Raw genomic sequence first — 20,162 nt, forward strand, 5'->3', positions numbered from 1 at the left:
CACACACACACACACACACACACACACGCCCGCGGGAGGACTCTAAACTCCGACGGGGCGTCCCAGACCGCGCGGCTACCCCGCACGGCGTTTGGTATCTGATTATACACATTTGCTTATATTGGTGCTTCATATACACATTTATTATTTACAAGTAGAATAACATAGTTTCAGTCTTCCAGTTCTTACTAAGGTTTGCCGGACATTCCTAACAGTAAACATCCCATCTCACAGGTTCTTAAATGGAGTCACTAGGGTAGGCTGAAAAGAACTGGTAGGTCACGATGCTTCAGCCTACCCAGTTAGGCAGGAAATGATATGTACGAGTTGAAACGTTATCTGAGTAGCAAAATTAAAACCTTCCCGTCTCCTCTACACAACCTTCCCTTCTACAATAACCTATGAAACCTTCCCTTAGGATTTCTATCTCTTGCTTAATAATAACAAATAAAATCTTCCCTTTGAAATTAATTATCTTTCTCAATAATAATAAGTGCTATATTCGCATACAAATTTAAATGCTGCTTTTTAAAAGTGATTTGCTGATTATTTCGAAGAAACATAGAATGTGTCGTCGTCGTGGCCCTCAGTCGTTACCTGCAGTAACCCAAAACTGTTCCTTACCTTTTTTTACTGTTACTGGATCGCCATCTGACTGCTACATTGAACTGCGACATGAATATACTTACTCTGTTTTACTAAACTCTATTAGCTGCTGGTGGGCTGTCATAATAAGTGGCTGTATTTATTACCAAGGCTGAAGTTATTCTTTAATAGCAAAGCTGACGTTATTCTTTATTTAATTTTACTGAAGTTACGTAATTCATAGCTAAACTTTTTCTTATGATAATAGTTTCTTATGATAATAGTTAGCTGATGTCTCTGTAAATCCGTTTATAATCTCTTGTAAATCATAGCTGGTGGCTGGCAGGCACCCCGCTCCTCTCAACCTCTCGCTTCAGACCTGCTACCGACTCGCTTCACATCTCGCTTACTACTGACTTTCTACAAACGCTAAAGTGCGGTCTCTCCCACCAACAATACTTTGGTGCAGACATTCCCTGCTACCACAATTATTTCCAAAATGACAAATATTAATTATTCCTACTTAATCCTATTAATAAAATATAAATAACTTTCATAAAATGTGGTTTGACAATAGACAACAGAAATATACATAGGGTGACCATATTTTCTTTGGACAAAAGTGGGACTTTCATACATTTTCTTGGCCAAAAAGTGGAACAATTTTTATTTCTCGTTAAATATCACTTACAATGCTAACATTTCGTCTTCCTCTGCAAATATAGCCTTCACTGATATTTGTGTGTGTGCGTGTGCGCGTGTCTGTGTGTGTACAAAACCAAACAAAGAATGGAAAGACTGGAAAGAAGTACATTTCAAGTTTTCAGAAATTTACTTATTAAGAAATGTAACATTTATAACATAGAATGTAGAAAGACATACAGTAACAATCACTACAAAAAAGGTTCTTAGTGAACACAAGGAATTTATGGTTCTGTGGATTCCACACTGCAATCATATTTCTTCGAAGATGAAATTTCATTCAGAAACAATCATTCAGCAGTTTTTTTACACTTAGTGGTACAAAATGTTAATGTTTCCTTGAATTTAGACTTCTCAAAGGTTTAATTAAGACTGCTAATACTTCACATATGGAATTATTCTGTTTCTCAGTGCTCAGAATGGATTGTTGGAAAACACTCATTTGAGAATGTACAAAAAGTAAATAACATTCATTTATAGGATCACTGAAAAAAACTCTAAGATTGCAGGGCACTTTGAGTTAGACTGTGACAAAAAGTAAGATTTCAAAGGTTCATACATTTTCAAGATCCTTTCTATGGCTGGCAATAATGAAAGCCACCTTGTTTTGGAAAAGGAAAGTAAATTTTTGTTAGTGACACAAACAAATTCACAGAATTCAGTGAGTTCTGCAACACGAATAGAAAAAATATTAAAATGGTTGTACAACTTCACTACAATGCAGTCAATGTCAACAGGTAAAACATCACAAGCACTTTGAAGTGTGTTATGAACAACATGTGCTGGACAACCTATGCCAACAATGTTAGAGTTTTTAAATTTTTCTTTCTGATGTGTGAAAACATTATTACCCTCTTTCTTCGTTAACCCCCCAAAATTACAGTTAGTATTGTCTGCACCAAATGCAACACACTTTGAGATGCTACTGAATGACTGTATAACATGAGAAAGGCAATTGGAAATTGTTTCGGACTTTTCGTTCTGCAATTCATCAAGATCAAGAAATTTCGTCTGCAGTCCACCCTTACTTACAGAAAAATACTGAACTATCACAGGAAAAATTTTCTGATGCCCATGGTTGCTAGCATCAGTAGATATTGAAAAGTATTTTGCACTGTTTACAGCAGCTATTACCTGTTTCTGGGAATTCGGAGCTATAACATTGTTGATAATTGCTTCACACTTTGTTCTTCCACACGAAACATTTTCTGCAATCTTAGAATCAGGGAATTTTTTTTTGTTTAGTTGAACACTGCAGTCATTAGAACGATAGCTTTGGTGGTGTTTAACATGGAATGACAGGGTTCCTTCTGCTGCAGCTACGTTTTTCTGTTCCTGTGTATTTGAAGTTACAAAATGTCTCGTCACTTTTTGCGAGGAACAGCCGGCCGAAGTGGCCGTGCGGTCTGGAACCGCAAGACCGCTACGGTCGCAGGTTCGAATCCTGCCTCGGGCATGGATGTTTGTGATGTCCTTAGTTTAGTTAGGTTTAACTAGTTGTAAGTTCTAGAGGACTAATGACCTCAGCAGTTGAGTCCCATAGTGCTCAGAGCCATTTGAACCATTTTTTTTTTTTTTTGCGAGGAACCTGCCGATCGAAGATTCTTCCTGTGTTTCTCTGATTCCAGATGATGCTTGAGATCTGCAGCACCACCATGAAACACGGATACAGCACAGTTACATGCGTTACATTTTGCTGAACACTCATTGTCTGTAGCAGTGAAGCAAGGAAATTTCCTCTGAAGCTCTTCTGAAAATGATTTTCGTTTCGGCATCGCCACGACGTGCTAGCACTTCACGAAACTGCTACTGAGTGCTGACAACAATGGCAAGCAAAAGCAAAGAAAATAAGAGTACGCAACAATTACAGTGCTTAAGCTGTACATTATCAGGGGGTACCAACGTACAGAATGTCAGTTTCAATTGATAGTTTATAAAATCGACACTCAGAAAATATTTTAACCACTTTGTAAATGCCTGAAAATAATCCTTGAAAATCTGGACAAATTGCTTGCTTTTTTTTTAAAAAGTCGGGACAAATTTTTGAGCCTCAAAAAACGGGACAATCCCGATTAACCGGGACGTATGGTCACCCTAAATATACACGTCTTACAGAATTAAATATAGGGGGCAGTCAGATGAAAACAAAACAGATGCAAAAAAGCGAGAATACTGTTCATTATCTCAAAAGTCATCGCAGTAACTTAATTCATTTATCTCACTGTGAGACAAGACGATCAATGTCTTCGTAGAAAAATGTTTGCAATAACCTACGGAACCATGATTGCACCACCTCTTCGCCCGAAACAAATCAAGGGGCCGACCACATGTTGCCAAGGTTGTTTCGAGTACGTTAAACAAATTTCGCTGGGAAGCCCTTGCACATCCTCTATGCCGTCCTGATCCCTCCCCATGCTATTTCCTTATTTTTGAAGCCCTGTAGCAAAACATTTGTGGCCGTGGGATTTGCCTCAGATGACGACTGGGTACCACCATGGCTCCTTAGACAACAACAAACATCTTTCCACCAAGGCATCAAACGTCTTGTCTCCCAGTGGGATAAATGTATTAACACTTATGGCGATTAATTTTGAAATCTTAGACAGTTTGCTTAATGTTTTCCATCTGTGTCGGTTTCAATTGACTGCACCTTAGAAATAACCGTCCCTGTTATCACAGCGAAGTTCCCACAGAACATTCCCGCAGCAGACCGTCCAAGGCACACCGCCAACGCACCTACAGGCTTGCTTAGTCGCTCTCAAGATTACTTACAGCGCCTATCAGCACGTCAATTACCAGTTATAAACAGTAAAAATATCTGCAAAGAGTGAGGATGTAATTAATACTATACAATTAATTAGGAAGATTTGTAGGGCGCTGATCCAAGGGTAGTTCGGTCATTGACTTTGGGTTACAAATGTTTGACAGATGCCACAACAAAATGATCAGATGCTGCTTGGGTAATCTACGGTCGACTCCTACGAACGCTCCTCTTGCCGAAGCTAATGAACCTCCACTCGAAGTCAGAGAACAGTACACTGGCTCTTCCTCATGCATGCATCGCTTGGGCAAGACACTTTCTTTTCGAGGATTCGCCTGCTATCCAAGAAATGCTTCACTAGTAGATTCTGATTTATAAAGAAATTTACATTACCGCATACTGTACATCTGTTAAGATATTTCAGTGCTGTGTCACCGAACTACAACAGCTGCGCATCGTCATTGATTCATGATACACAATCGAAATACAAAAAATTTAGAAGGACTTCTTCAGGAATCTTGAAGTAGTATCGTTGCTATGGTATCACATACGTGGAACCCAGTATGAGCATACAACCGTAACAGACTTTTTAAGTGGATGGGAAGGAGCGCACGGTCACTACGCAGATGGATCATATACCTCAGATTGCATTGGTATCGTGTATTACGACTAGCAGTCATGTCATAGTTGCCGATTCCAGTTTTCTCCGGAAGCCTCGGTTCTTACAGCGATGTTCACTATAACACTAAAGGGACTTAGATATGCTGACGGCTTAGATAAAGATGTAATCATCATTCTGGTAGACTGACGAACAGCGTTGCTGCTCATACAGAGTCTGTTGTCCGTAATACCAGTAAAGCACCATAAAGAGGAAATCGCCACGCTACGTGTAAAGAGACGCCATGATACCAGTGTCAATGAAACAGTCGACGTTCTCGCCATGAGTGCCATCCACCACGGGACAAATACGTATGAACATGTCCCATACACAAACCTTCCCCAAGACGTACGGCAGAAGACCAGAATCTTGTGGAACAATGATGCCTATCGTATCCACATGGGGGAGGAGATTATGCATCTATGCTGCCAAGTACCCTTGCACGGCCATGGTACTCTCTTGCCACGTGCCACAGATTAAAGAAACTTTGACAGTCTGAATTGGGAAGAAAGACATCGAGCATTACCGGAAATTTCAAGAACTAGTTACCAGCAAGGAATCCAAAAGTATTTAGTTGGTCCCTTGATATTGTCATCTATGAAACTCGAAAATACACTAATTTCTACAGCCAAATCCACATCTGTACTCACAAGTTAGCATATTGTGTGCCAGAATTTATAACACTATTGTCTAATGTCCATCATGTAAGACAAGTGGCGGCAATTAAGCGTGTCCGTATCGACCAGTAATATAATAATGTGTTAACGTTCAAGTGTGCAATGTCATTACATAGAAAACAGCGACAAAGTGCAGTACTGCCTATGTGAGTCTGATGAATAACGCCACTGATTATGCTTTATAGTAACTGGAACTGAACGGTTATTGCTCGAAACTAAATATTATCACAAGCTGCTCATGAGACAGCCTTGAAAAACCAGGTCTTATTATTACCAGATAGCACGAAATCACAAGCCGCGTACCGGAAAAAAATAGACAATATGTTGGTTAAGACATTTTTGCAACGGTAATCGATTTAATTTCTGCAATTGTATTAGAAAACTCACAGAAATTTACTTTACAGACTTCAAACAAGTCGCGCGTTTGTGTCTGTGGTCAATGTTATTTGCATTCGCGCCTGTTGTGTAGCGTCGTCGCCGAATGACCTCTCTTTGCCTTCGAACATCTTTGGTTCGGAAGGCGGCACCCATACGCGGCCATCTTGCTTCCTGCCAGCAGCTGTAGTGGGAGAGCGTTTGTTCCGTTGTTGTGTGTTACGTATGTGGGTATAGCGTGTGTGAGTGTTTACGGGTGTTGACTTGTGCAACCGGTAGTCACTACTAATCCACCTGCATTCATTTCTACATTGTGCCGGGACGTCCTTCTCGCCAATAGATATGCAAGCAGCCGTCGATTGACAGTTTCAGCGAGGTAAGCGGAGCCTGCCGGCTGTAAGAGCTTTCAGGTTGCTGGCCTCTTCTGCCCGTAAGCATAGAACTGGGATCCCTAGAAAGTTGAACTAGTTTCCTATTCTGCTCTTCGACGATAGCGGGCGACGAGGATGACCCATATCTGCATGTTTCAAAAATATTTTATCAGTTTATGTAAACGAACCCTTGCTTCGAAACTGACTTACGAAAGATATGCAGGAGCTATGATAACAGGCACTGTTTATGTGCGATGATTTCCTTCGTGATGCAGCGCCAAGCATTACTAATTAATAGCTTCTATTTTTCACTCACATTTGTTTGTTTTTGGACAAGCAGTGTATTTACATTCGTCGTTGTTCGTTACATTTTAAGAGTAATGACACATGAGGATGAAGACACTACACGTCTACAAAAGACTTGTGGTATGTTCTTAGTGCTTAAATTCTCGATGCGCAGTTCAAATTATAATTGTTTGCCAGCAGTCGTCGTCTTGATCGTAAACACGTAAAAACATTTTCAAACTCCAAATAATAATAAAACATTGTTAGAATGTTTTCGTATGACATTTAGGCGGTCGCCGTCTTACGCGATATAGGCCTCAAAAACGTAAATAGAAGAGGATGGTGCCAAATGGAAGTTAGCCAACAGTGTTACTATATAGTCAGTCTTTAAGACTATTCTGTAAAATATCGTGTATAGTGATGTTGAGAATGATTTCGTAAGTACAAAACAGACTAATAGAACAAACTAGCGGTAGAATAGCACGTTTCAGTAAACGAATGAGGGATATTGTGCAACGTCTTTAGCCTGTGCGTTTTGACCATTTCACGATAAGCAAAACGGTAATGCAACAAACAGAATAGCGGCTATAAAAAGTAAAAGTTGTTTTGTTTTATCTTGGCGTATCTAACAGCAGACAACACTTTACCTATGGTGTAAGTAGCTGTGAATATAATCGACCAGAACTTAAAATAATAAATATTTAACCTGCTTTTTAAAATAAACTATTCGTGTCTTAAATCCTGTGGATGTATTTCGCTAATTTAGTTTCAACAAGAGCGTATTTATGCGCAGTTTTGTTTTGTACACGTCACTTATTGAAACTGATTTTCAAAATACTTCTCACTGTAGTTTTTTCTTTCCTTGTAAAATATATAAATCGTATTCTTGCGATGTAGACAGGAAACAATTTAAGTGCAAGGTCACAGACTTGTAGCCGTACTTGAAGTGTGTTTCATTTACTAGCAAAAGTAAATTGTTTATGGATGATCCCTACGATGCTTGGTAAAACACTTCCATGTTGTTACTGAAGAATATGTAACATATTAGGATCTAGCCTTATTGCTTCCATCTTAAGGACTTCGAATGATATTTCCGCAATAAAATTTTTAACGTTAGCGCTCAGAGTTAGCTTGAATTTGCAACGACAGCGTTGCTCGAAGTGTGGCTTTGGTTGGTTTTGAAGGTGACAGATTGGTTGAGAGTTTGCGAACACAACGAATATGAGTGCAAAGTATGTGTCTGTCAGGTTTAGATATCTGTAGATACATTAGACCTAATTGTAGAGGGGATTAGTTGACATCGCAATACCGCCCTGATAGACCAATGACATTGTGGAAATTTGATCGTCAAAAACTACCAATGGATGATGTCACTAACAGTAAACAAAATCCGACATACTTATGAGACCTCCACGAGCGTAGGGTAGTTTGGAAAGGGGTCCATTCTTATTATTATTAAAGCTTTGAGACATGTTAAAAACTTGTAAAACTGCAGTGGAATAATGCAGTTATAGTTGCGTATGTTCGTTGGACTCGCCAACTCACCATCACATTCCAGCTTAGCCTAGACTTCCAGTTACATTTACGTCAATGTTATACATCTGTCTACTGTAGGTCTCATGAATCCAGAACGGCATTATCACGATTTTCTCCGCAGGCACCATCACCATTACGCACGAGTCCAGCAAACAAAGTGGGATTACCGAACGTTTGGATACCACCAGTCGGCTTTGACCCATAACGTCATCAAAATACACACTCACACACACAAAACCTACAGCAGCTCAAGCGGACACCTCTCTTTCAAGCGTATTCAGTAAGGCGATCGCAACCTCACTCATTACGTACACCAGCGAACTAACACCAATAAGACGCGAAATATTTAACTCCAGCAATAGAAGGAAACTAACGGGATAACTACGGATAGCACGGCGTTTCGGGCAGTGTCAAAAATATGTCAAAAACAATCGAAGCACCATTTCAGACAATTAACCCTGAAATGACGTACACGAAATCATCAATAATCAACCCGACCACCAAAACTGAGAAAACAAAATTACACTATTGGTATCTTACATTTCGATTGATCTCTCTAGCGCAAACGAAAACAGCGATACCAGGAACCCACACACAACTCGAAAATCCGGTACAGCAAATTTCGCTTGGCTTATGTAGCTGAAACGAAGTCCACAATACCAACAATCCACAACAAGCAATGTTTGTGAAAACCTAACGAAATGAAAATAGCTACCACACACTCCACAGTACCAACCGCTATAACCTATGATGTCCTAAATATGAACGTCAGCCACCTACACAAATAACAAATTTATAAACTACTACAACATATATTTCAGTACCCACACCTCAAAGCAAATTACGAACACACACAAACTCACCGCACTTAACAATCAACATCAATCAGAAATGCATAAAAACGTATCCAAAACAATCCCACAGATTTAAGCTGCCGAACGAGTGCGAACCCTCCACACACACACACACACACACACACACACACACTAGAAAAACCAAAATATACAGAAACGCTCTAAAAACACCGCCACATACACTCGTCCGTGGTTTGAGAAGCAGACTTCGCTCAATTTCACAAATTCTGCTAACTGCTGACACAACATATTCCTCCTGCAGAAATTTGTTGCAAGCGTATCGTCACCCGTAGCAGCAACCAACGAAAGACTATTAGATTTTGTCGTAAGATATATGCCTAGTACCAGACGAAAACCCAAAATTTCTATCCAAACCATGAACAACACGAAGGACTAATTTCAAAACGGAAAACAAATTAGTAACCAGTATACTAACGACATTAAAGTAAGTCAATGACAAGACAACAAAAACTAACTTCAAAAGAACCGACTAACATACAGTACAAATCAAATGTCGCACTAAGATCACTCACAAACAGTTTAGAAACATAAAACCCAGCACTAATGTGTGCTACCGCTTGTCCAACATTCCCACAGCAAATACAGTCACTCGTCAACCTTGCCGTGCTGCAATGAAGTCACATAACACGGTTACGTCATGGGCCAAAGCCGACGTGTTGACCCAACGACACTATCCAAGCCATATCCCATAATACCTAAATGACTTACCGTAAACAGAACTGGTGACAGTTGCGTAGTGGATCCCCCCTGGAAGTTTTTGCCTTTCAGTTTGTATGATAAGTGCGTTAAATGTGGCTCAAACTTAAGCGACAGGCAACGCCACAGTTCAGTTCGTTACCATGTTCTTTGTTGTCGCGTCACATTAGTTCACTTGGCCAATTCACCAACAGATTATCACCTTTTAGCCCAACGTTGTGTGTGTTTGGGGAGAGAGAGAGCGCGATCGATCGAGTGCATTGCAAAATACATCAGTGTCAAACTGATGCTTGCTCTAAGTCTAGTCGGTGTAATAATATTCGTGCAAATTAAATTGACACTCGGCACGGTGGCCGTTGGTAGCGACTGTAAATGGGAAATGCCAATACTGCCACTCCCATCAGCCACCGACCCGAGTGTCAACGTAGTTTGCGCCGGGGTTATACATAGTAAGTAGATCACTGCCAGTTTTAAACTGTGGCGCGCAAATCGCTGCAAGTAATAGCTGTGATAACAATGAGGCGCTCAGCGTACTACGTCACATACCAATTTATGTCGACTCAGCTATAGTAGCATCATTGACAGTTTGCAGCCATGAATCAAAAGCTAGCATGTTGCATCAGTGTGAAAGTCGACCTAGGATTGAATCGCACTTTTCTGATCTGTACAAGGGCGCTTATCCTGATGAATATTTCGAGTACAAACAATATATGCAAACTGGTTATGCGTTACTTCAAACTAAGTAACTGAGTTACTTTCCACGATAGCATAAGAAGTCTCTGACCTGACCTTCCACCACTTTGTTTCAAAAAATTATTAAACTACGAATCAAGACCTTCAGATTGACGAAGTAATTGCATGGCTTTATTTTGAAGAGAAATGCTCCTTCGTTGTCGAGAGTGCTTCCTGCCCTATGTTTTCTGAGTGAAAATTCCTATGTTATTGTGCATCTCGTTGTTGTCTGAAAAATAAAATTTTATCGGAAACTCAAGGCAGTAACACGACACTTTTAAAATATATGCGCGTTTATTTTGTCGAAAATGAGCAAACATAGCACAAAGTATTGTGCATAATGAGTGACAGCCTAAGACATGATACAGTTGCTTCTTTAAAAATTCTTGTTTCCTGATGCTCCAAAATATTGATTCGCCTGAGAAACTTTACTAATTAATTGTAGACCTCCACAGGAAAAACCAAAAACGCATTTTTTTTGTGAATAAAAATATGCTCTTTCAAATGGTAGTTATGCTAATAAGGACCAGTCGTACTTTCTGAGATACAAGGTTTAAAAAATCTATCACTTTGGCAAAAAAAATGTTTTTGGGCAAATGCAGTCCTGTCTATCCAAAAAACCAACAGGTTTTATAAAAAAATTATCAGCAACTAAGGTCACAGAATGAGAGATTTCTAAACGAACTATACAGAGAGATCAAGCTACATCAACTTCGGATAAATTTGGCAGCAGAATTTATTGGCAGTATTAGATGCCTGTGGGAGCAGAAATAGTGAACCAAATGACATAAAACTTAGAGAATGTGCACAATATGACCGCTTTAAATATATTACCAAGTCTTACAGCTTCACCACAATTATGCACTGAATTATAGCACTTAGAACAAGGCTAAAAAATTTTAATTCTGCACCCACTATTTGAGGCCCATGCTCGCAAACTAGTAAAATTTGGGAGCTAGGGCTTTGTAAATCTTTTGGTCGTTCAGAAAAATCGGCACGCCAAATTTGAACAAAACGTGAAACAGGCGGGCGGGGGATTGATAGGCGGGCGGGGGATTGTCTCTAAAACTAGACGACTTGACATGTAATCACCTCAGATACAGTGTGTCCTAGGAGGTATAGTTAGTATTCAGCGATATGACAGGGAAGATCATTCAAAGCATATAAGTCTTCGAAGCATATAAGTCTTGTAGACATTAGCTCTAAAATGCATATCTTACGAGCTATGAGCGCTTGCTCATCTTCGCTACAGTGGAAGACAGATCTTCTATTATACAGGTGATCATAGTTTTTTTAGGTACGCGTTTTAGAGTCCATGCTTAGACTATTTTGCTTCGAATAATGGTTCCTGTCATATCCCTGATTATTTATAACTTCTCCCGGGACGCTGTATATTGTGCTCTCACTTACCTCTGTTCTCTATATCTGACTCAAAGGCACTTAAGAGGTACTTTTTATTGTACAATCTATACTGTACCATTGGTGAAAAGAGTGACTGAGGAACGGGTTTAAAATATTGCATCTGTACGGTCTGTAATTGGTGTAATTTTATTCTTGTGATCATTGCAGAAGCAGTATGCAAAAGGAGTTGCCATATTTCTACGGTTCTTAAAATTTTAGAAGTAGATTAACTGTAAAACATTCTTTTGCGTGACTAAATTATCGTCATTTATCTGTGCAGTTCTCCTCTGGATTACGTTCACTGCACCATGTTGATCGAACTGGGTCCGCGTCTCAAACATCCTAGTAAAGGAAAAATCTGTGGCGCAAACCCATGGCCAGGCTGTGGACCTGGTGGCAATTAGACAGCGGCCTTCCTTCGCAGCGGCACTGTGGTATCAGGGGGAGGCTGGCAGGCCCATCACCTGGCCGCCTTTTACCTCCGGCAGAGATCTGCGGTACCCTTTCAATAGCAGGTTGCGCGGACGTGGGGCCATCCTGGATGAACTGGAACGAGGAAAATCCTTGCCCCTATCAGGGACTGAACCAGGAATATCAGGGCTGAAGCCCAGTGTTGTACCACGACCGCCAACATTCGTCTTTTCCTTTTTCGAATCAGTACATGGCATTAAGATCTATTAAGCACAGTCTACATCTACATTTATACTCCGCAAGCCACCCAACGGTGTGTGGCGGAGGGCACTTAACGTCCCACTGTCATTACCTCCCTTTCCTCTTCCAGTCGCGTATGATTCGCGGGAAGAACGACTGCTGGAAAGACTCCGTGCGCGCTCGAATCTCTTTAATTTTACATTCGTGATCTCCTCGGGAGGTATAAGTAGGGGGAAGCATTATATTCGATACCTCATCCAGAAACGCACCCTCTCGAGACCTGGACACCAACCAAGCTACACCGCGATGCAGAGCGCCTGTCTTGCAGAGTCTGCCACTTGAGTTTGTTAAACATCTCCGTAACGCTATCACGCTTACCAAATAACCCTGTGACGAAACGCGCCGCTCTTCTTTGGATCTCCTTTGTCAACCCGACCTGGTACGGATCCCACACTGATGAGCAATACTCAAGTATAGGTCGAACTAGTGTTTTGTAAGCCACCTCCTTTGTTGATGGACTACATTTTCTAAGGACTCTACCAATGAATCTCAACATGGCACCTGCCTTACCAACAATTAATTTTATATGATCATTCCACTTCAAATCGTTCCGCACGCATACTCCCAGGTATTTTACAGAAGTAACTGCTACCAGTGTTTGTTCCGCTATCATATAATCACACAATAAAGGATCGTTCTTTCTATGTATTCGCAATACATTACTTTTGTCTATGTTAAGGGTCAGTTGCCACTCCCTGCACCAAGTGCCTATCCGCTGCAGATCTTCCTGCATTTCGCTGCAATTTTCTAATGCTGCAAATTCTCTGTATACTACAGCATCATCCGCGAAAAGCCGCATGGAACTTCCGACACTATCTACTAGGTCATTTATATATCCCCCCTGCGGGTTCGGGGATCAGAATAGGCCCGCGGTATTCCTGCCTGTCGTAAGAGGCGACTAAAAGGAGTCTCAAATGTTTCGGCCTTATGTGATGGTCCCCTCTCGGGTTTGACCTCCATCTTTCTAAATTATTCCGAAGAGCGAGCCAATTGGGGAAGGGCGCCTTACATGGTGCACTGTATCCGTCGTGCAATTAGACCTTTAGTCGGATTGCTCGTCGTTGCAATGGTGTCCCGCTCGTTTTCGATCTCTTGGGCGAGAATACGTCCCTGGGTGCGATTACCACGCTGCCCTCTGCAGTGTTTCTTTTAACTGCGACGACGACCTTGGTCATTTTTGCACCTAAGATCCAGCACGGTAGCCAGTCCGTTGTGGTGGGGCCGCCATGTACCCTCTTGGTTGTAGCCCCCTGACAACACAGGGATCGCTCTACTGATGCCTGCGCCGTTAACTCCCCACGTATGCCAAGGAGTAGATGCCTATCCTCCTGGGGTATCGGGACTCCCGGCAACGGCCATCCTGCCAGGTGGCCTTTGCTGTGTCTGGGTGGCGCCCGTGGGGAGGGCCCTTGGTCGGAGTAGGTGGCATCAGGGCGGATGACCCGCAATGAAGCGTGGTACATCATCTCTCGCTGGCGGCCAGCCGCCAGCAGTCTCTAAGCGTTCTCGGGCTCAATTTAATGCTCAGAAGTACGATCCGAAAACGTTCCCCTCCCTGGCCACGTCGTGGGAAGAGCGTAAGTCCCAGGATGGAGGTAACAGTTATTCGCCCCGATTCTTAGTTTGTACGAGAGCTGATGGGGAGTCTTTTCTCTTCACAAAGCCTCAGTTCTTCGTCGAGCATTTAGAGGACAAGTTTGGGGAGGTGGAGGGCTTGTCTAAAATGCGCTCTGGGTCAGTACTGATACAAACGGCATCCTCCGCCCAGTCACGCAGGTTACTTGCTTGTGACAAGTTGGGGGATGTTAACGTTACTATTACACCACATAAGAGTTTAAATATGGTCCAGGGTGTTATTTTCCATAGGGACCTCCTTTTGCAGTCTGATGACGAGCTGCGCGCCAACTTAGAACGTAGAGGTGTTCATTTCGTCCGGCGCGTTCATCGGGGTCCGAGGGACAATCAGGTTGCTACCGGTGCCTTCATCTTGGCCTTCGAGGGTGATACGTTACCGGAAAAGGTCAAGGTGATGGTCTACCGATGTGACGTCAAACCCTATATCCCTCCCCCGATGCGGTGCTTCAAGTGCTGGAAGTTCGGCCATATGTCTTCCCGCTGCACTTCCAGCCTCACATGTCGAGATTGCGGACGCCCATCTCATCCCGATACTCCATGTGCCCCGCCTCCCATCTGCGTCAACTGCGGGGAGCACCATTCACCTTGCTCGCCTGACTGCAAAGTCTTTCAGAAAGAGTGCAAAATCATGGAATATAAGACCCTGGACCGGCTGACCTATACTGAGGCCAAAAGGAAATATGACAGACTCCATCCTGTGAGAATGACATCTTCTTATGCAGCTGCTACAACACCTGTGCTAGCCCCATCAGTTTCGAGACTTCTAGCCAGCTCGATAAGCAGTAAGACTCCTCCTGCCCCCTTGCCCGTGGGGGGCTCTACCCAACCGGTTGCTCCTGCACCACCTACCTCAGGAGCAACCTCCTCCCATCCGTCGGGGACGTCCGTCCCCGCTTCTCATCCGGAGAAGCGTCTAACTTCTTCAGCTACTCTCGCCCGTAAGAGTTCCCTTGAGACCCTCCCTTCCCAGGGTTCCACCAGCGGGAAGGATGACGGCCGCCAGTGGCATAAGTCCTCAACAGCGGCCGGGCGTAGGGCTTCACGATCCTCCTCTGTCCCAGAGACTGAATCGGTGAAGCCTTCCCAGCCGGTGAAACCCAAGGTTCAGCGAGAGAAGTCCAAGAAAAAGACCTCTAAGGCCAAAGAACTTGCGGTGGCACCAACCCCACCGCACCTTTCGCGCTCTGCGTCTGAGGATGAAGTCGAGATTCTAGCGTCCGCTGAGGACCTTGATCTCGCTGGTCCCTCAGACGCCATGGATGCCTCTCGTCCGGGTACTGAATCGGTGGCAGTGAGTGAACAAGCGGCGTAAATTGCCTTCCCAGTCCTTTCACGCCTTTCTCAGCCATGGACAATATCATCCTCCAGTGGAACTGCGGCGGTTTTTTCCGCCATCTAGCTGAGCTCCGCCAACTTATCAGCCTTCGTCCTTTCTTCTGCATTGCTCTCCAGGAAACTTGGTTTCCAGCAATGCGAACCCCCGCCCTCCGTGGCTATCGGCGTTATTTTAAGAACCGGGCTGCTTATGAAAGGGTGTCTGGTGGCGTCTGCATATATGTCCTTCACACTCTGCACAGCGAGTCTGTCCCTCTCCAGACGCCTTTAGAGGCTGTCGCTGTACGCGTGTGGACGCCACAGGCTGTTACCGTCTGCAGTCTTTACATTCCACCGGATGGTGATGATGTCTCGCAGCATGTCCTGGCTGCACTGGTCGCCCAATTGCCGCCACCTTTCTTGCTATTGGGCGACTTCAACGCCCATAACCCTCTGTGGGGTGGGTCAGTGGCCACAGGTCGAGGCGCCATCGTTGAGCATTTATTGTCGCAGCTCGATCTCTCGCTGTTAAATGATGGTGCCTTCACACACTTCAGTGTGGCGCATGGCACCTACTCCGCCATTGACCTTTCCATCTGTAGCCATAGCCTCTTACCGTCTGTCCAATGGAGTGTGCATGACGACCTGTGTGGTAGTGACCACTTTCCGCTCTTTTTGTCACTACCACAGCGTCACTCTTCTCATAGCCCTAGCAGATGAGCTATGAATAAGGCTGACTGGGATTTGTTCTCCTCCGCTGCCTCTTTTGAGCCTCTCTCTACTGATGACATTGATGCGGTGGTTCAATCGGTCACCACCGGAATCGTTACTGCCGCCGAATCTGCCATTCCCCGTTCTTCTGGGTCCCCTCGGCGGAAGGCTGTGCCTTGGTGGTCGCCTGAGATCGCTGAAGCGATTAAAGATCGCCGGCGGGCGCTCCAGCGTCACAAGCGACATCCCTCCTTTGCCCACCTTATCGCCTTCAAACGGCTGCGTGCGCGGGCCCGCCTCCTTATCCGCCAAGTCAAGGAGGAGTGCTGGGAGCGGTATGTGTCCACCATTGGCCTCCATGTCACTCCCTCGCAGGTCTGGGCCAAGATTCGACGCGTCTACGGCTATCGGACCCCTGCCAGCGTCCCTGCGCTCTCACCGTTTGTACTGACTCCGACGTCATTGCAAATCGCTTAGCAGAGCATTTTGCTATGAGTTCCGCTTCTGCGAATTACCCCCAGGCCTTCCGCTCCATTAAAGAGCGGCTGGAACGTCGGAGTCTTTCGTTTCGCACCAACCACCCGGAATCTTACAATGCTCCATTCAGTGAGTGGGAATTTCGCAGTGCCCTAGCTGCTTGCCCTGATACCGCTCCTGGGCCAGATGGCATCCACTGTCAGATGCTGAAACACCTTTCAGTGGACTGCCAGCGGCGCCTTCTCGATCTTTACAACCGTCTTTGGGTCGAGGGGGAGTTTCCGTCGCAATGGCGGGAAGGCATTGTCATCCCCGTTTTGAAACCTGGACAGACCCCTCTGGAGGTGGACAGCTACCGTCCCATTAGCCTCACCAACGTTCTTTGTAAGTTGCTTGAACGGATGGTGAGCCGGCGCTTGCATTGGGTACTGGAGTCTCGGGGCCTTCTGGCTCCGTCTCAGGGTGGGTTCCGTAAAGGCCGCTCCGCCACCGACAATCTGGTGAGCCTGGAGTCGGCCATCCGTACTGCTTTTGCCCGCCGTCAGCACCTGGTCGCTGTCTTTTTCGACATGCGGAAGGCGTACGATACGACATCACATTCTTTCTACGCTTCATGGATGGGGTCTTCGGGGTCCTCTGCCGATTTTTATCCGCAATTTTCTGTCGTGTCGTACCTTCCGCGTGCAAGTCGCGGCCTCGTATAGTTCCTCCCACGTCCAGGAGAACGGTGTGCCACAGGGCTCTGTTTTAAGTGTCTGTCTGTTTTTAATAGCCATTAACGGGCTTGCTGCGGCCGTGGGAAATTCTGTCTCCGCTTCCCTGTATGCTGACGACTTCTGCCTTTATTACAGCTCTACTGGCATTGCAGCTGTTGAACGTCAGCTACAGGGCGCTATCCGTAAGGCGCAGTCTTGGGCTGTAGCGCATGGGTTTCAGTTTTCGGCAGCCAAGACCCGCGTTATGCATTTCTGCCGGCACCGAACAGTCCATCCTGAGCCGCGGCTTTATCTTGCCGACGAACTCCTTGCTGTGGTGGAGACCCACAGGTTTTTGGGGGTGGTTTTCGATGCCCGGTTGACTTGGCTGCCTCATATCCGGCAGCTGAAACAGACGTGTTGGCGGCATCTAAACGCTCTGAGATGCTTGAGCCACACCGGCTGGGGCGCCGACCGCTCTACCCTGTTGCGGCTCTACCAGGCGTTAATCCAGTCCCGTCTGGATTATGGGAGCCTGGCTTATGGCTCAGCATCCCCATCTGCGTTACGGGTGCTGGACCCAATTCTCCACAGCGGGATACGCCTTGCCACTGGTGCTTTCCGCACCAGCCCTGTGGACAGCGTACTAGTGGAGGCAGGTGTACCTCCACTGCGGGTACGGCGTCAACAATTACTGGCTGCTTATGCTGCCCATGTTTTTAGTTTGCCCGGGCATCCAAATTACCGTGTCCTGTTCCCGCAGTCGGTCGTCCATCTGCCGGACCGTCGGCCCCGGTCGGGTTGTCCGATCGCCGTACGCGTCAAGGAGCTTCTCTGCGGGCTTGGGTTTTTCCCTGTTCCGCCTCCTTTCCAGGCGCCTCTGCGTACACCCCCGTGGTGTGTTCCTCGCCCTTGCATTCGGCTCGACTTGGCACAGGGCTCGAAGGACTCGGTCCCTCCAGAGGCCTTCCGCCGCCGCTTTTATTCCATCCTTGCCACGTATCAGGGCTCTGGAATTGTTTACACCGACGGTTCGATGGTTGCTGGTGGTGTCGGGTATGCGCTAACTCTAGGGGACCATTCCGAACAACGGTCCTTGGCGGCTGGCTGCAGCGTTTACACTGCTGAGCTAGTCGCCATCTTTCGAGCCCTAGAGTATATCCGCTCCTGCTCAGGTGAGTCCTTCGTGATCTGTAGCGATTCCCTGAGCGGTTTACGAGCTCTCGACCAGTGTTTTCCTCGTTCTCGTCTGGTGATGGCTATCCATGAGTCCCTGCATACTCTTGCGCGTTGCGGCCGCTCTGTGGTCTTTGTGTGGACCCCCGGTCATGTCAGTATCCCGGGCAATGAACATGTTGACCGCCTGGCGAAAGAGGCCACGTGTAAACCATCTCTGGATGTTGGCCTCCCAGAGACTGATTTGCGGGCAGTCCTCCGCCGAAAAGTTTTTGCGCTTTGGGACACTGAATGGCGCGATCGGATTACACCCAATAAACTCCGTGCCATTAAGGAGACGACGACTGTGTGGTGGTCATCCCTGCGAGCCAACCGCAGGGACTCCGTCGTCCTTTGTCGGCTCCGCATTGGCCACTCCCGGCTAACACACAGTTATTTACTGCGCCGGGAGGACCCTCCTCTGTGTCGCTGTGGGGCAGCTTTGACAGTGGCCCACATTCTGTTGGCCTGCCCCCTTTTAGCTGTGGTCAGGCAGACATTTGCGCTGCCTGATACGCTCCCTGCCCTTTTAACAGACGACTCCACTATGGCTGACTTAGTTTTACGTTTTATTCGGGCAGGGGGATTTTATCATTTAATCTGAGTGTTTCTGTTTTATTTTATTGTTTTGTGTTGATTCTGGCCTTTGGCCTATGATTTTCAACAGATTTTTTTTTTTAATGTGTTTCTAAGTGGTTGGCTTTTCCTTTTTTATTTCTATGGTCGGCCAACCACCATCACACTCTGTGTGGTTTTAGTTCGTTTTGTCTTGTCCTTGTCTCAGTTTCTCTTGTTCTGTATCGTCTGTGATCTCTTCTGTTCCTCGTTTTTATTCTCTGTGAGTGTTCTTTGTCTTTGGAAAAAGGGACCGATGACCATAGCAGTCTGGTCCCTTTACTCCCCCAAACCAACCAACCATTTATATATATTGTGAAAAGCAATGGTCCCATAACACTCCCCTGTGGCACGCCAGAGGTTACTTTAACGTCTGTAGACGTCTCTCCATTGAGAACAACATGCTGTGTTCTGTTTGCTAAAAACTCTTCAATCCAGCCACACAGCTGGTCTTATATTCCGTAGGCTCTTCCTTTGTTTATCAGGCGACAGTGCGGAACTGTATCGAACGCCTTCCGGAAGTCAAGGAAAATGGCATCGACCTGGGAGCCTTCATCTAATATTTTCTGGGTCTAATGAACAAATAAAGCTAGTTGGGTCTCACACGATCGCTGTTTCCGGAATCCTTGTTGATTCCTACAGAGTAGATTCTGGGTTTCCAGAAATGACATGATACGCTAGCAAAAAACATGTTCTAAAATTCTACAACAGATCGATGTCAGAGATATAGGTCTATAGTTTTGCGCATCTGCTCGACGACCCTTCTTGAAGACTGGGACTACCTTTGCTCTTTTCCAATCATTTGGAACCTTCAGTTCCTCTAGAGACTTGCGGTACACGGCTGTTAGAAGGGAGGTAAGTTCTTTCGCGTACTCTGTGTAGAATCAAATTGGTATCCCGTCAGGTCCAGTGGACTTTCCTCTGTTGTGTGTTTTCAGTTGCTTTTCTATTCCTTGGACACTTATTTCGATGTCAGCCATTTTTTCGTTTGTGCGAGGATTTAGAGAAGGAGCTGCAGTACGGTCTTCCTCTGTGAAACAGCTTTAGAAAAAGGTGTCTAGTATTTCAGCTTTACGCGTGTCATCCTTTGTTTCAATGCCTGTGTCTGGATGTGCTGTTTCGAGCCACTTACTGA

The 20,162-nt window shown here is 45.1% G+C and overlaps 1 long non-coding RNA gene across 1 annotated transcript in view; it reads left to right on the forward strand.

Moving 5' to 3' along the window:
- The first annotated feature begins 5,921 nt into the window (after positions 1-5,921).
- LOC124545079 overlaps positions 5,922-20,162 on the forward strand; it is a 486,583-nt gene continuing 472,342 nt past the window's right edge. The window contains exon 1 of the long non-coding RNA XR_006967588.1: positions 5,922-6,134. This is a non-coding gene — a long non-coding RNA (uncharacterized LOC124545079). The remainder of the gene's footprint in view (positions 6,135-20,162) is intronic.

Source organism: Schistocerca americana, chromosome 8, assembly GCF_021461395.2.
Source record: "Schistocerca americana isolate TAMUIC-IGC-003095 chromosome 8, iqSchAmer2.1, whole genome shotgun sequence".
NCBI lineage: Eukaryota > Metazoa > Arthropoda > Insecta > Orthoptera > Acrididae > Schistocerca > Schistocerca americana.